The sequence below is a fragment of the Triticum urartu genome, unplaced genomic scaffold, assembly GCF_056163025.1.
Source record: "Triticum urartu cultivar PI428250 unplaced genomic scaffold, HENAU_Tu73 scaffold2, whole genome shotgun sequence".
NCBI classification, from domain to species: domain Eukaryota; kingdom Viridiplantae; phylum Streptophyta; class Magnoliopsida; order Poales; family Poaceae; genus Triticum; species Triticum urartu.
Window position 1 is genome coordinate 13263171 of NW_028260368.1, and position 17467 is coordinate 13280637.

Sequence of the window (17467 nt, forward strand, 5' to 3'; positions counted from 1 at the left end):
CTTTCCTTGTAGCCATGTCTGAAGCAAACAGTGCCTGGGTAAGCTAGTTGATCCCACCCGAGAGCTCTAGCGATTCGTATAAGTGTTGGTTTGTCGACTAAGCAGTCGCCTTAGGAGCACGTCGTCAGTATCACACTTGTTATTCGCAAAATCTACCTTCCAAACGATTTCCAGAGGATCGAGCAAGAAAAGGAGATAGTCAATCTCTGTTTGAACCCGGTTGCTTTCTGCGCAGAGATGTTTGCTCGTGTCTGTCTTCCGGGTCATCTATAGAGGCTTCTGTTTGGATATAAAAACGGACGTATAGGTAGCTTTTAAGGTGATGTATCGTCTGCGGTTCTTCCCGCTGTACATCAATCGTTCACTAAATCGATGAGGAAGGTGAAAGTAGGGCCATCGACTGGGAAGCAAGCATGAAGGAAGAACTCTGGACTTTGGTTTCAAGCTGAACTATTTACTTCTTCTTAAACAATTTATTGCTTTCCATTCCACTGCTTCTGCACAAAGCCAACGAGCTTCAAACTTATTGCTACTTCCACTCCGTGAAGATTCTTGGTCGTCGTAGTAACACGTATCAAGCACCAGTTGAAAGACCCATTCTAGCTTAAAATCAGTCTTCTACACGATTCCTTATTTAGGAGCTTCCTGTGGTGAATTGGGATACCTAAGTATTTGAAAGCTACGGATACACCAAAAAGGTGGGCATATTGAGTCTCGAACTGCTTGCTTTATGCGGCTCAACTATTGCCAGTCAGTACGGATGCATTGGTACTCCGATCCGATATCATAACTTTATTCAATCTCATATCCAGATCCAGATTGGGAGCACGGTCGCGAGTCTGCACCTAAGGTGCCTCGCCTCTCGTGGGGAACGTATTGCATTTTATGCATTCTACCCCGCTTCAATGATTGCTATTGCCCCGCTTTTCTGACTCTTCTCTGCTTCTGAACTTGCCTGCTCTGTTTCTTCAGGTTCAGAGTTAACACCTTCAGGCGATCTTCCAAACTATAATTGTATTTGCCAACTGGAATTCGGGAAGTAGTAGCAACGACGAGATTTCTTGCATTTTAGTACTCGAAAGGATGGATAATTCAATACTGAACTGCCCGAATCAACCTGAATCAAAAAATGATTTCTCGAATTTTAGTATAGAAAGCAGATCGAAAACCCCTATTTAATTAGTTCTTTCGAGTCACTCACTGAAGAGGGAAAGAAAGATCAGGGGAAGAAGCGGGGTAGAGGAATTGGTCAACTCATCAGGCTCATGACCTGAAGACTGCAGGTTCGAATCCTGTCCCCGCCTTATCACACGTCAGACAGATACCCAGGATCCGAGTCCTGATCACCTGTTTTTTAATCCCTGTTGTTATGGAAAGTGTTGCTGTGTCAAATCGAGATTATGTGGGTGTTCAGCTTATTAAGCAATTCGTTCGTCCTCAATAGCTCAGTTCGGTAGAGCGATCGGCTGTTAACTGATTGGTCGTAGGTTCGAATCCTACTTGGGGAGATTTGATTCATTCTTTAATGTAAGAATAAAGAATGGAATTAAAGGGCTTGCTTTGACCCTTAGGAGTAGAGTAGGTAACCCGTTTGCTATCCTTATTTCTATTTCTATTGCATTTTCTATCTCATCGTATCACATTGTGTTCTACGATTCCACTTCGACAAAAGGAAAGAGCATACCTAAGTTCAATAGCTTTACGTCCGCTATCCCGATCATGATTTTCCTACCCTCAGGGGGAAAGTAAAGGCCCTTTCTTACTCGAAAGCCGTTCCAATCAAGGCAAGAGCCAGAAGTAGACCGACTTGTAGATCGGGTAGCAATAGGCTATGACATAGCTCACTTTACCAAGAACATAGGGCGTAAGATCAAGAGGTTCTTCCACCGAAAGATGGGGATCCTGTCTCTCCACAAGGGTTCCCTTTCTATCGAACTGGCCTTGGCGAGTCGCTTTAATTCCACTGGAGGGTTGTAGCTAGACCAATTCTCTACATTGTTATTATTGTCCTCCCGACCGATCGATCACATCCTAAACTCTGTATGTCAAGCTAAGAGTAACCATAGTCTCAGCAAATAGATAGTCTCCTTCCTTTGTTACCGGTCTTCTTATAATGCCGGGCCACGCCCAGAAGTTTCCCTAAGTGACATGGCTAATAGGAATATTACAGATTTACTCAGCGTCCATTTTTTATTCCCGTCCATATCTGTTACGGTTTGTTTCCTAGAGCAGCACTTAGGAGCAGTTGGAAAATAAACCACTTTCAACACCCGGGCGCTAAGAGACATAGGATCTTGTAGAATCCGCCAGGCTTGCCTAGCCAAGATAGCCAGATTCTCAATTTCAATGTCTCTAAATCCCATGCCTCCCTTATACTTCGGCATCGTCATCAAGTCCGACGAGACCCATGCCGTCTTCCTTCCTTTCTACTAAACAGAATTTGACCCTATTTCAGTACCACTTGATAAGCCCGGATCTGTCTGACCAATAGGAGATAGGCAGAAGAACAGCGCTAAGGATAGTTACTGAAAGGCAAGGCTTATATGAATGTGCTTTCTAACAGTCTTAGTCGATTGAAAGAAAGGATTGCTATCCAAGCACGATAATAAGAATATAGATAGAGCCTCTATAACTCGAGCAAATGCCATGAGTGAGACTCTAGGACTTTCAGCGTTCATCCTATTTATGATAAAGCGTGTACTGATGTAGTCGGCGAGCATCCCATGCTAGAGCAGAAGAGGTTCTTTCTAAATCGGAGTATCGGGACTCATTGAACTTCTTGCACATAAGATTCAAATTAGAGTGTTGAATTCAGATACCGTTTTTGGGATCGATCTTCCTTTCGGGTCATATATGGATGTTATCGAGAATGAATACCGCCCTGAGGTAGTGTTGTTTCTCTTTCCAGAGCAGTATAAGAAAATATCGTCGTTACTTTTCAGGTTGCCCGTGGTTGTGCCTGAAGTTGACGGTCGGTATACTCGCCAAGCCTACCACTGTGAGATATGTGCTCTAAATGGGAGGTATGGACAACCGCATGAGATTTATGTAGTGCATGAGTTGTTGTGGGGGAGTCAACCGATCTCTAACCAGATCTAGAAAAAGAGGTAGCTATGGTCGAGTATCCGATCTCTAACCAGCCTTCGGTGCCTCTCGAATAGGATTTGTCGTAGACATGTGCCAATGACGCTTCCTCGTCACATGTTGATACAAGTAAGATTGAGGGTAGAACCTTTCCCCTCGCGCAGTAGCGAATTCTATAAACGGATTGTTCTATTTCTAAATCATTTTAGGAATGAATGAGAATTGTGTATGCATTGTACCTCGCCTTAAAGGTCTATTTTCTCAGAAAAGCGGTTTGAACATATAGAGAATATGTTTTCTAGCACGAGCGAAATGAACATCACTGATCCAATACAAGATCAGACAGATTCAAACACCCGGCAGAAAAAAACCTTCTCTGGACATTGTATTGTAACAAGACTCCCGTCTAACCAATATAGTTCCACTCTTCATGGCAGTCTGCTTGCCGCACTTCTGATGTTAAGATCCTTCAATCTTTTTAAAACAGAGGAGGGGGATGGCTCGTACCACCGCCGGCAACCCAAACTACAGATAAGGAGGTTGCAGCCTTAAATCATAAACAATAATAACGTTGAAAGCAGGCGGACTATCTGCAGTATAGCGATTCTTTATTGTGGCAAACCCTTAGAGAATCAAAGTGGTTTCAAACCGCACCTATAATAGACTACACTATACAACGTCCCGCCCTTAAGTGAAGGATGTGGCATACCTTGATTGGTAATAGCCTACATGCAGGCTGTGTGGAGAGAAGGCTGACGTTAGATGACGACTCTAGTATAGTCTCAGAATACAGAATTCTCGACAAATTACGCCTCGAACTATATGTCCGAATTCCCCCTCAACGAATTATGTGGCACCCTTTAAGAGTATAAATCTCTTGCTTATAAATTCCAGGTGTAAAATAGCTCGTAAATTCATTAGGTAAAACATAGTTTTATAATATGCCCTCTTTCAGTATTGTATAAGGGGTAGTGTTACAGGTATAATCACGTTTGTAGTGATAAAGGTTGCAATCATGATTGCTAGTCCAATCGAAGCCATACGTTCTTTTTGAGCCAGATGCTCCATATCATATTGATTAACCTCAACTATTCGGCAAAAAGGTTCACAAGAAGGTTTATAATTGTTATAAACTATCTCCACGACATCTTCAGTCATCCAGTATGTGATTTTATTATAACCCTCTACTACGGAACTATAATGTTTGAATGGCTCGAACAAGTGGAGCTTCGTATCCTCTAGTGGTAGAGTAAGTGGATCTTGTGCACTAAATTTGTACCAAACAACTACCCCGATCCCTAATAAAACGAGGATATGGAAAGTGCAGAAACTACCCCCCTCGAATTTATGTGCATATGCCCTTGTTGTAACTTGAACTAATAGTCTTGTGTACCCTTCAGCAAATAGGGATTTCACCCCAGAACCATAATATGTGTTATGGATCTCATTCCACGACAGAGTTAACTTGTTTATACTCACTAAACCTAAAGAATTCATTATTCTATTCAAATTATTAACCGAATAATACCTATTTCTAATGGTAGACCACGGAATGGTCGAAGATGCAGGCCAATTTGCAAAAAAGGGCAGGGTTTTGTCAAACAATAACGATTTCTTAGGCGCCTTTACTATGCGAGTATTCGGTCTATCAAAAACAGTGTAATCAAAAGCACTTCCAGCTACGCGATGACTGATATCAAACCGGTATTTAGTAAAATACTCCCCTAAATACAGATAGATTATATAAGCTATCACGATTTCAGTTTCATATAGAGCAGCCCAACCTTGTATAGCACCTCCGAGAGCACACAATAAATCGATTAACGAAGCCCATGTCGCACTAATATCGACGATTTGATAATGTTTCAGAGCAGATATACATTGACAGCTAATTCTGTGGATTAAACTGTTGATCTTTGAACAACGACCGAAGATATTATTCATCTTCCCTAATGAAGTAGCGGAAGTATCTGACCCAGTTGAACCGTCATCACCACCGTCTGCCCCCGATCCAAGGACGATTCCTATAGCAATCAAATCCTCTTTACTAATTATAGCAAAACCTTTACCCTTTTCACTAGAAGTCGATTTGATCTCCATCTCTACTTCTTCTATGTCATCTCGCTTATTAGACGCTGAATGATTACTATCAATAATATATACCTCATCATTAGATATTGAATCTATATTATTCACATCGTAAGCGATTAATAACTTGAATATCCACCGCTAAAAAGGGGATAAAATGAAGGAAACGAAAGCGAAATGACTCAAAAACTGTCTCCCCACTCTGTTTATGAGACCCGTATACCTACGACGAATACTCAACCACCACTATATAAGAAAACACCTCTTTCTGCTTCTGGTAGTTATGCCAGGTATTTCAGAAATCTACTTATTGATAATAGGAGAGTTTATGAACCGTATGAGATGATACAAGAAATGGGGGCATTTAATGATTTCAACGGTTGGCTGAAGAAACTAAGCACGGCTAAACCGAAGTGCTGCGGCGTGGAGATTTCTAGTGCGTCACACTCGTTATCTTTGAGTGGGTATAGTGGTTATGAACGAAAATTCATTAGGTTTATGAAGGAGCGTAATCACGATTTCATTTATAAGACTAGCTGTTTCGATTACACTGAAAGGGCAAATCCTCATCTAGGAAATCCTGATGTCGTGAGGGAAATCAATTTTAATGAGAGAAAGTCTTGGCAGGAATTCGGGCGGAACCCAACATTTATATGGCATATGGCATATTTGAATCATCTCATGTGTTTAAGAACGATGAAGGAAATATTTTGGGATAAAGGAGTCTTTGATCGTCGTATTCCTGAATATAACACAGCGATACAACACTTGCATAACGAACTATCACACCAATTGCACTGGTTCCGGACGCATAGGGGTATCAATGCTCTAGCGATGAAGACTAAAGCCCTTGTCATAATGGATAATACGTCTGTGGGTTACAGATACGTGTATGGGAATCTACTCGCAAGTGTCCAGTTAGGCTGTTGTGGGACTATGACATTGTTGAGTATCACACAAGGTGATGCTGCGATTCTGGAACTCATATCAGGGATGGGTAATTTCATGGAAATTATGAGAAATTCTGAACCATTTCTAGGGTGGGCGACGGGTGGATCGTTATTAATTTCGTGGGAGAATATGCATTCAGATCTTATGGATCCTCCCACTGTAGGGGATGACATCCCTCATATCATATACGACAAAAACATCAACGACGGCCCCTTTGATGGCGGGATCGAAGATGGGGAGGGCGGCATACCTCTCCCTCCAGCAGCAGATGGTGGGGGTGAGGGTCCCGTGCCCGATAGCAATAGTAATAATGTGGGTTGGGGGAGTATTCTCATCGGATTTGGTCTAATAATTGGTGGAGTATGCATTGGGACTGGTGTAGTTCCTCCAGACCTAAATCTCTCAGAAATTCTCAGCAACATATTGAAAGGAGGGAACGAATAATAAAATGATTATGAGGCAAAAACAGATGAGGATGCAGTTTCAAATTCAATCAATTAAGATAGGTATTTCAGGAATAATTAGTATGGGAATGGATGGAAGCAATTCTAGAGTTTCTGATATCTTATATAGCATAAATAGGAATGGTAGAAGGAGCTATTGTATATACCTGAATAGTAGACCCGCATATCGGTTAGCGTCAACAGTAGAGACAATGTATAATAGCGACCCAAAGGGATGGGAGAGTCGGGGAGTCCTCCGTTTCCGTATGGAGCGCGCCGTTAAAGCAATTTTAGCTAATCGTTATGTGTTATCAAACATAGAGTGTTGTTCTCTAACAAAAATTCCTCACGCCTTCGAGGCTCTCCTCCACGGTGAATATAGACGAGGGTATTCACACCAATATTATGATGCGGAAACCCAAACTACTAATGTTTGGAGAGCGGGGTGCGGCGTAGATTTACTAGTATTGATGGCACTATCAAAACGTCTATTGGAATTGATAGGTCACCCGCACAACGTTTACGAGTTGGAAGATCTTGAGGAAGCTCACTATTCTTATATTAGTAAGATGTCAACGAATGTAAGAAGAGTGTACAAGATCGACTTCTCATTATGGAATGTGAAGAAGTATACTCTTCAGAAAGTTGTGTTAAGCTATGTAGATGGGTTGAGTAGCATGGAAGAAGCGCTGATCGGAATGTTGTTAAACAACCCCTTTTACTATCAGGATAAAGGGTGGGATGCGTCATGGGAGTATGTCCCAGAGATAGGAGAAATCTCTCGGGTGCTATTTCACGTTTACTTGAGGGCGCAATTTGACTCGAAGATATGGAAGGCATATCCAGGAGTTAGTTACTCACGGTTGGGTAGCGAAGTGATTATAGTAATCAAGGATGAAACATATATCGATCTGGAATCGTTGTTAGAAGATGTAGGTATTCCTGGGAAAATCGACTATCTCGATGAGGAGAATAGTACAACCCCTTGTCTGGTTTGTACCCCACATGAAAGAAAAGTCATCGTTTTAGCGGATGGGTGTATTGAAGTGGAGAACAGCGAGGATTATCTGTGATAGAAGGCTTCGTTACAATCCTAGCTATGCCATAGGGGTAAATAGCAATGTCGCACGTGTTTTTGCTGTTGTTAGATCCACGGCATAGATCTAAAAGATGGCTCCACATGCACAGAGGGTGGTATACCACTTCGTAAATAGAAGAAAGAATGGGAAGATTTGAGACGAACCACATTTCCAAGAGATTGATGTCTACTCCGTGTCCTGTAACCTCGAATCTAGTGGAAAAAGAAAAAGCTAGTTCCACTTCAACGCTGTTATCTGCATCGGGCGATACTCCTTCAACGAGAGTGAGTCGCTTAACACGGAACCACTTTCAGAAGCTTTATTGAGTTCGAGTTTTGATAGTTGCGAAGATCCGAGTTCGGCTACTTACGAAGAAGGGGAGACTACCCTATTCCTACCCCCACAGACAGACTAGCTAAGCGTGGTAGTTGAGTGAACAGGCTATCAAGAGATTTATGCCCTCTATCTGATAGTGGTAAATAGAAGCCGTAGGAATTTCCCCATCTATATACATTCGAACCGCTCTTCGTCATATTTCACTCTTCTAGAGGATAAAATACAACGATTTACTCACCCTATTCAGACAGTACCTAAACATGGAAGAGAGAGTCGACGATGCCTTCCCGTCAACATCCTGCAGCAATCGGCATAACGTCAAACAAGTGTTGTCGATTTGGCAGCGCTCGCTCGTAGGAAGCAAAAACGATCGCGTGCCTCATCCTTTGTCATGACTCTATTCCTAGGTCAAGGGCAAAACGAACCCTATGAGGACATAAGCACAAACCGACTTACCTGGGAGTGTATAAAACCGGGCCCCCGTTTTACACCATAACTCGAGTACCCGATAAATGGAAGGGATAACCTTCCTATGTCAGATGGAGTGTATAGATGACGGGAGGTTGGAGGGCTTGTTAGCACGCCTAGTGTACGGCCTTGTTGAGAAAGGTATAGATCGCCCCTTCTGATCTTTACGGTTACATGTTGACATCACCATTCACAATGTTATTATATATCTTTACCGGATAACTCTTACGGGCGAGGGCATTATTGATTTCAACCTAATAGGGCTACTCTAAAACCTACCGATTTATCATTTATCCTGCTCGACGATCAAAGACACATTAAAAACCTCTCAATAAATCCCTTCTTAATACGAAAAAGAAAAAGGGGTGATGATGTGAGGGAAACGATAAAGGATGAGAGAAACGCATGTAGGATTAGGTTAGAACCTACATATAGACCCTGTACAGAGCTGTGCATTCATAATAATAATGTGGTTTACAAGGACTGCGCTCCTATCACCTTCATGCAGAGAGTCAGCGTACCAAAGACATAACTAGCAATACACTAAAAATCAATTACGGTTGTTTAGTTAGCGATCCTACTATCAATCAGACGTATTTGACTCGATTGACGGATTCGCTACTTCGACCTCCCCCCCTTCAACTTCTTGACACGAACAAGAATAAGTTTTCAGGATGTTGCTAACCGTGAAATTAGGTGTTTTCATTTCTGCAAAGTTTTCCTTATAAAAGAGGTCCATCTGGAAATTCATCCAATAGCGTTCTTGCGCTTTTTGCATTATAGCTGCGTACAGCATAATATCATGCATCATATAGTTCACATATTCCTGTTTTTTCTCTACTAGATTGTGTATTGACATCGTCTCGGTGTTACAAGCTTTAGAACTGTGTTGTCGGCAAAACATATCAAGCAACTCATCTTCCTGGATATAACATAAAAGATCATTAAAGTCCCGCACTTTGAAAAGTAATCGGTTATTAACTGCTGAATACACCCTCATATTGGAGATATTATTATATCTCGTAAGCGTTGAACATTTGAACTCATGTTTACGATGTATCAAACAATTCCTTAGTATACGATAACTATCATCTCTATCGAAATTCGTTAAATAAACGTGAATACTCCTTCTTTCATTTTTCACTCTCCTAGTTAAACCGGTCAACAAACTATATACTAACCGTCTACCTCCCTCGGTTAGACACTTAGCGAGAAGAGTTGAGTCATTAGCGGAAGAAAACATATGACTATCCTTCAAAACAGATACTTGATTACCTCTAACCTTCATAACAGTTGAGTAGTCAGTGGAAAACATATGATTATCCTTCAAAGCTAGAGGTTGATTAGCTCTAACCATAACGAACGCACCTGAATGTGGTATCTTAAACTGCTGATATCTATCTCTATATAAAAGTGTAAGCATATTAACAACAATGACTGGTTTGAGAGTTGGAACGTCCGGAACCTGCTTAACCTTCTTCACTTTTCGATTATAGTGAATTTTACAAGGAGAGAAGTCATTCTCATTCCTCTCCGCGACTATTTGATTATAAATCGACCGAATAGAGGGAATTGTGTTGCGCGTGTCTGGATATCCGCTCCAAATACTAGGAACCCTCATCCGATTAGAAAGTTTTAGATTAGAGTTCTGAATCGTCAGAGTCTCTTCAGCTGGAAGCTTCAGTTGATACTTATCCTGTAGCTTAGTGATGTAGGGGTTTTTCCGAGTATCGGCTGTATTCGTTTTCTTTGGCCTTCTCGGTATACTAGAGACTAGGGTTTGTAGTCTTTCTGATATCTCCAACGAGTCATAAAGCATCTTATAAAGATCTGATGAAGATAAGCACTCACTAATCTCCTCTCTTTTCGAATGGGGCGCTAAAAATCTAAGACCCACTTTATAAACAGGTTTCTGATGATACTTCTCAGCAACTTGGATCATCTCTCTATACACTATATTGATTATATAATCAATCGGGAGGATTTGAGAAGGATCCGATTCATCATAGAGCCAGATGCTCGTTGATGTAGGAAGGGTATCATCAATTTCTGGACAGGAGCCTTTTTCCAAGTATAGCACTGGCACGATGGAAGCTGTCGTAAGATCGCCCTCCTTCGGGATTGGGATTCTTGGATAGATATATTTCTGTAATAGTATATAACATGCAACTGTATGTGCAACCCAATGATTAACCAATGGATAAACAGGTTTATACTCTACGCTAGCTATTGCAATCATACCTTTGACTGTATAATATTTCCATGACGTCAGATCGAAACGTTCGCTGAGTTCAGTGATAGCCCCAGTATCAATATTCAGAATACTAGTACAATAGTACCGGAATCTAAGACTTCGTCTCTGGAATAAGTCATTCATGGTATCACCTTATCCTTCTAATTTTGTGGCCGGTTTTGTGGTAAGCGTGATAGATTGAATCAACAAGCAGTAGTGTGATCTGCTGCTTGCGGTCAGTACTACGTGTGATCTCAATCATATTTCATGATGAAGATACCTCTAATGTTCCCACTAGATCTTAGACCCGCTAACCTCCACTCTTGCCTTTCAGTTTATTTCCCGCGATCCTAATCTTTAGTTCCACTTCTGACTGGATGGGAGAAGACCCTCCAAGGTGAGCTGGTTTCGGCCTTCTTTGTGAGCAGCTCCTAACTCGCTCGACGGGGTATGATCGCTACTGTTGATAGGTCGATCGGAAAAGAATAAGTTCCAGGACTGAACAGAAAGAAAGTACTCTAACACTTTCTTCGCCATTCTTTTCTATGAGGAGCTCTATTTTGCTAATAAAAATGTAATGCTACCTCCCTACGGCGATTCATAACTAGAAGAACTCGTTGGCACAACCGGACCTTATTAAAGGCCTCGGCCGTCTGATCGACTGAAAGATCTTATCTTGGAGTTCTAGTATGGGTCGTCGGCCCTTTCTCCTCCTCAGTAGGTGCAAACCCTGGTTCTGTAAATGATTATAACTGCCTTGGAGCTAGATAAGCAAACCTTCTTCTGTTTGAGTATGATGGATGTTACACCCACTGCCAGATACAAGCAAAAGCTTTCCAGCTAAGCTAGGAGTCAGAACGAACTCATGAAGCTATCCTTCTTCTTGGATCTCAAGATTCAAATGGAATTTTATCACCCCGGATTTTGGCTTTAATTTCCACTTTATACTTGAGTTAAGCAAGGCACCAGCATGGGAGAGAAGATAGCCCCTCGGGATCGCTTACTAGCCGGCCTGCTTGATTTATTTATGAGGTATCCAGATGGCACTGCACCGGCGAGGGAAAGGGAAGCTGATGAGAGGTAAGGGAAAAGTCCATTTAATGAATAGGTTCACTACAGACTGTACTATCTCTAGACCCCCTCTCTATACTCCCTCATAATATATGGATCCCCCGGATAATATTGATCCTCCAACAGCTGACATATCTTATCTAAACTCCCGGAAACCTGGGCATGGCTTTTTCGAACTTAGTTGATTTCGCAAGAAGCAACTTGAAAAGCACAAAGACTACATCTAAACAAACCTTACGTCTTCGTTCGGCTCATTCTTGCTTATCTCACCCTATTTCCTTACTTTAGCTTAGAAGTAGGCATATGGGAAGTTACACAAAGATGACTTATCGGTTGGCCTAAGCTTACTCGATTCCATTCTTTCCAATATCATATACGCCTAGTGAAATGCATCTATCTCCTCTCCTCCCCTTCTTTCTTTTTATCCATTTTATATACCTAGTCGAAGACTACTTCAGATTATAGGGCGGGCTTTTCTACCCATTGACCGGGACCGATCACTGTGTTTGACCGCTCTTGGTATTCAGACCTTGGACTTTTTCGCTAGGAGCTGATCCATTCTTTAAGAGCTCTATACATAAAGAGAAGGCGTATTCACTTAAAGGACTGTGAAATCTACCCTATGCCCCGAAAAGTCTAGGCACCTAAATAAAGTAAAGATGGGATCCCTGACCAATAGATTAAGCTATCCAATGAGTTAGGAACCTTTTTTCTTCCCCCTTCTCTTCTCCGCTTTGCTCGAGGGAATACGACGAGCACTCATCTCCAGCATTCAGGTGGTCCTATCATCTCTATTTCCTCCCGACATTTCCTTCTCTAGTCAGGGAAGCCATAATCAGTCAGTCAGAAGTATATCTATAGGGAGTTTCTAATAAGAGAACTGGATGTGCGAAACTTGTGTCAAGAGGGGTGTAGAAAGGAGAAAAAGCATAGTTCAAACTAGCCTCATCACAAAAAAAAAGCCCATGATCAAATGTCTTCTTTGAGGTGGCACAAAGACGAAAGTAATTAGTTCAACAAGGCCGATGATAGAAGGGCTGGGCCTAATTAATTGTTCTGGTATAGAGATGAATGAGAGGATGGAGATAGCGCATTGAATGGTTTGAGGAAGTAGTTAAACAATGATAAAATTTTGCACAGATAATGCGGGATGAAAGTTCGATATGTTCCTAAAAATATGCTAATTTGAAAGGTAGGAATTTTTATGGTGACCTATGAAATATGAACTCGAAAATGCCAACCTCGAGAGGAGTAGGCGATCTCACTGCGTAATGCGAAAGTGCCCGTCTGGTCGAAGTAAGAAATAGCATTAGATACTGGTCAAACAGCAGACCCGAGCATATGGAGGACAAGTGGAAAGTGGATTCCAGGTTCGAGAGGTTCCTCCGTCTGCCTCGGCTCCAAGGCGGCTACCAAGCTCGTAAGCAAGCGGTCTGTTAATGATACTTAATGAAAAAGAGATCGGCTCTTGGATGATATATTTGGTTATAATAACACATTCCTTAGGTTAGAAACCGATTCAATCGACTACTTACTGAAATGAAATAAGAACCCTCTTTGGGAGAAGTTCTCATTGTGATTAGAATGACCAGCACGAAAGCAGTGATCTTCTAGGTCTGGCTCATAAATAGGCCTTGGCTCCGCGGCAAGTCCTTCTTAAGCATGTGATGGAGCTCAAAAACGGCGTTAGGCCGTGAGGGCAACTGATGACCATTCGGTCTATTGATAGGACAGTCACTACCGAAACCCCTTTCTATGTCCTTACGAAGATGGAATACGATCTTAAACTTAGACGAGTTGCTAACCGAAGGCAAAAACCAGGGATTTTTGGAGTATGTACCTCGATTTCCAACGGGAAATTCATATCTAATAGAGGACTAGATCGATGCTTTAATGCGAGGGCAGGGTATCTACTCGCTTTCTTGCCTTATCACGAGCTATTGAGAACGGATCTAAGGGCATCCCTACCTACAATCCTTCCTTGGTGCCCCATTCCTATCTTCTTTTCCAGCCATCAAACTTGTTCAATTCGTTTTCTTGAGATCTGTGGAATAGTGATATCATACTTGAATCCACATTCCCAGTATTTGAGGAAGAAGTAGAATCTTAGTCCTTTCGAATTTCTAAGTTGGGAATTTGATATCGACTAAATCAAGAAACTCGATTTCACTATGATATGACCACTGAACCCTTTGATGCAACATTTCTTGTTTCCAGAAGATCTCGGATGGTTTCTGAAGCTTCCATGATCTTGTAAAAGAAAGAAACCCTTTCTATAAGTCATGAAGACGTGGACCAAAAGACTAAGAAACTGCACAATCTATTGATTGACTGAAAAACTCAAGCTGAGTAACTTGCTTGAATGATCGCTCCGGCTCTGGGCCGTCTGATCTTCGGGATGCAGAATAGGGGATCGCTTGCCAACCGTTAGTTAGGACCAGTGAAAACCCACGCTTGGTGAAGGCGAAGTTCAGTTTGGAGATCTAACAATTCCTTATGTCGTGTATCCTCGATTGATGCAGCCTCAGATGCTTCAATTGTAGATTTGAGTATTGAGCGAAAGGTTACACCACCTATAGGTTCTGTATTACAGGCCAATCCTACTCCACTAGTACCAATAGGCGGCATAGGGGAAAAAGCACAACACCTAGGAATAGGAATCAACAACACAAAAACTTTCTGAGAAATTACCCAGCAAGAAAACGTATGCGCGTGGGCGCAACGGATTTCGCTCCCGTGCGCTCATCCCTTGCTTGTTCTTTCGGACTAGCACTCTTTCCCTCTCTTTGAAGTAGATTTCTCAGCTCCACGAGTCAAACGAAATAAGGCGAAAGGCCCACTACTTCTTCATTCATGGCTTATTGATTTGATTGATCCCCCTTTCGTATTCATTCGACCTGAGGTGAGGTTGGAACAAGAGTTTTCATAAAAAGAATGGTTCTTTTATGCAATTATGAACGGGCAGGCCTCTTGTGGATTCCTCCAACTCTATGAATGAAGGGGGGAGTATGAGGAAGGCCGATTTTCTTTCTATATGAAGATGAAAAAAGGATCCGGGTCAAACATTTCTTACTTTTGTTGAGTATGACTGAATGAGGAAGAGCTCCTTATGTGGTATCACTTTACCACCATCTGAAATGCGCGAAACTCCGATTGGTGGAAGCCAGTCCATGAAGATTCTCCCTTCTCTTACGTGAAATTCCCCTCTTTCGGTAAGCATCCAGTATCTCAGCAAATGAACATTTCTCTAAGCTTATCCTGTAGCTTATACGTCGTTTGAAAGCTGCTCCAAGGATCCAACGAATAGCTAAGGTTTGTTGACGATCCCTGGCTACAATCCCAGGAACATCATAAATAGTACCTGCGACTCCTACTTTGACCACTTCGCATATTGGCTTTATATTATCTACGGCGTCAACCATAAGTTTTATTACATCGCGTTCAGTTCGAGCTAGGCGGTGAAAAGTTTTATAAACAATAGCACGAACTCTCGTTCTTTTACCATCGATCATGCGAAAGTTTACCAATTTCTTGATCAATTCTTTTTGCTCACCATCAAAGTCCCCCATATAGCTGAGAATTTCCGAGCAATTGGAAGCCGCTTTCGATGACGAGGCCGATAAATTGATATTACGCGATCGTTACTGTCCATCTTTTTCAGCTCTGCTCCCGAAAAGAGAAAGGAAAGGAGACTGATCTTGACGTCGGCGTTGGTTTTTCCAACGAAACGAATATTTTTAGAACGGAACTTCACACTCAACAATTAGAAACCTAACTAGATCAACAGCGCCATTCTCGAATGTTTGACATATCTTCCAAAACCAATCTTAAGGATAGGATCATTTAAATGATCGAGATCACGAATCACACCTTTCTGCTAAGCTCCGGCTAAAGCGATTGTAGCAGCACCGGCACCTATTGATTTAGCTCCTTCTAACATGTCGAGTCGCGACATGACATTGTTTCACGAACTTCCATGACAAAATGCTAGTTGCCTCGTAACGCATACACTGGAGCGTTTGTCCCATCGACGAAGGCCGCTATACGCGTTTTCTGAAGAGCAACATTCTCTTATAACCAAACATCGCAAAGACAGAAAGGAGTATCCTGAACGTAAGGCCAATGGCTAGCATACTTCGCTGAACACTCACGATATTCAGCTAAAGCTGGATGCATATTAGATTAGATTATATTCTATTATATCTTGCCTTGGTAGAGCGAAACTTTGAACCCAACACAAGCAACTCTCCCGGTTTAGCGATATTGATGGGTTCCAGCCTCATTCCACTAGCCCTAAAAGCATTCTAAATATATAAAAGAGGGGGAATGGATTCTACAAGAAAAGGCGGGCAAAGGTAGTTCAGGGGTCAATTCTTGGAGCATAGCTCATTTCTAAGTCCCCAACCCATCTCGTGCTCGTGCTGTACGCGATCGAATCTTGCGGCCGGATAGAGCAATGGAATCACCGAGTCGTATGAAAAGAGGGCTCTTCTTTTTAATCTTAACACAAAGGCTAGCTCCCCTGGGGGTTGTCATATTACAATCATTTGTATTACTTTCCTACCAATCCTGAACTAGCTATGACCCTTATAGCGAGCCTCGCTTTACCGTTTCAGATAGAAACATATGGCGCTCCTAAAGTCGATTGGATACTTTCTTTTTTATTGAATTAAGCTAAGCCGTGGACTTTCTCACGTGAAGAACTCCTTCTTATGAGCTCATGGACTTGATCAATGCTAGTTCAAGTTCACGTCATATTAGGAAATTAGTTCATTAATTCGTTTATTTGCCAACGAAGAAGCCTTGCGCTACTCGGAAAGTACTGACTAGAGGGGGGGCGTGTGGATCCACAGTCCTAGCCATTCTCACAACGGGATAATAAAGCGAACAAAGACCATGAGAAGAGATTACAACATCCAGAACGAAGCCTGTCAAGCCAACCTTCCCTCACTGCGAAAATGCAACATCCGGCGTACTCATTGGCTTTGACCTCAGATTCATTACTTGCTAGAGAAGTAGTTTACATAACTGTCACAGCTCCAATGCGATAATCTTGTTAATCAGCAAAGTAGCTAGCCTAAATAAGGAGTTTACAATCGCTTGACTATAAAGTAAAGAGCGGCTAATGGGAGATTGCTTGAGTAGGCTCAGTAAGGGATTACCCGCGGGCAGGGTGAAAGAGCTTTCATTAATAGTATGAACTGGTGGATCAGCAAGATAGCTAGAGCTCCTTAAAGGAAAGCAAAATCCAATTCTATATTATATCAAACTATAAAGCAAAGATGAGGAAGCTGCGCCTTTACTCGCTCGAATTAGAGGAAAAAGGGGATATGCAGCAGTAACAGCTTTTCTTTCAATAGTAAGCAGGAAATGCGAATAAGAGAAGGGTAGAAGAAGCGATCCGCGCATTTCCTTATTTCACAACGGATTTGACTCGTTAGAGAAATCATTTCTTAGGTATGCTACATTCTTTGAAGAAAGAGTAGGTTCTGCTATTTAAGACTTAGAGGAAGTGATTTCCGGGAACTAGCAGACCAAGCCAATCAACAAGGAAAGCCTGTCAAGCAAGGAAGCCACCAAGCAAACCTTTAATAAGCATCTCTAGCGCAGTCACTTCTCTATAGAAAGAAAAAACCTGCAGTCAAGACTAGTCACATTAGTGAAACAAGTGATTCGCTGACATTCAATTCAAATAGAAAGAGTAGTCACAGCTG

General features: G+C 41.9%; 2 non-coding genes across 2 annotated transcripts; both read left to right on the top strand.

Moving 5' to 3' along the window:
* The first annotated feature begins 1230 nt into the window (after positions 1-1230).
* Positions 1231-1304, top strand: TRNAM-CAU (transfer RNA methionine (anticodon CAU)). Its single transcript has one exon. It is a non-coding gene; the product is annotated as a tRNA-Met (tRNA).
* Positions 1305-1434: 130 nt separating this feature from the next.
* On the top strand, positions 1435-1508 carry TRNAN-GUU (transfer RNA asparagine (anticodon GUU)). The gene has a single exon. It is a non-coding gene; the product is annotated as a tRNA-Asn (tRNA).
* Positions 1509-17467: the final 15959 nt, after the last annotated feature.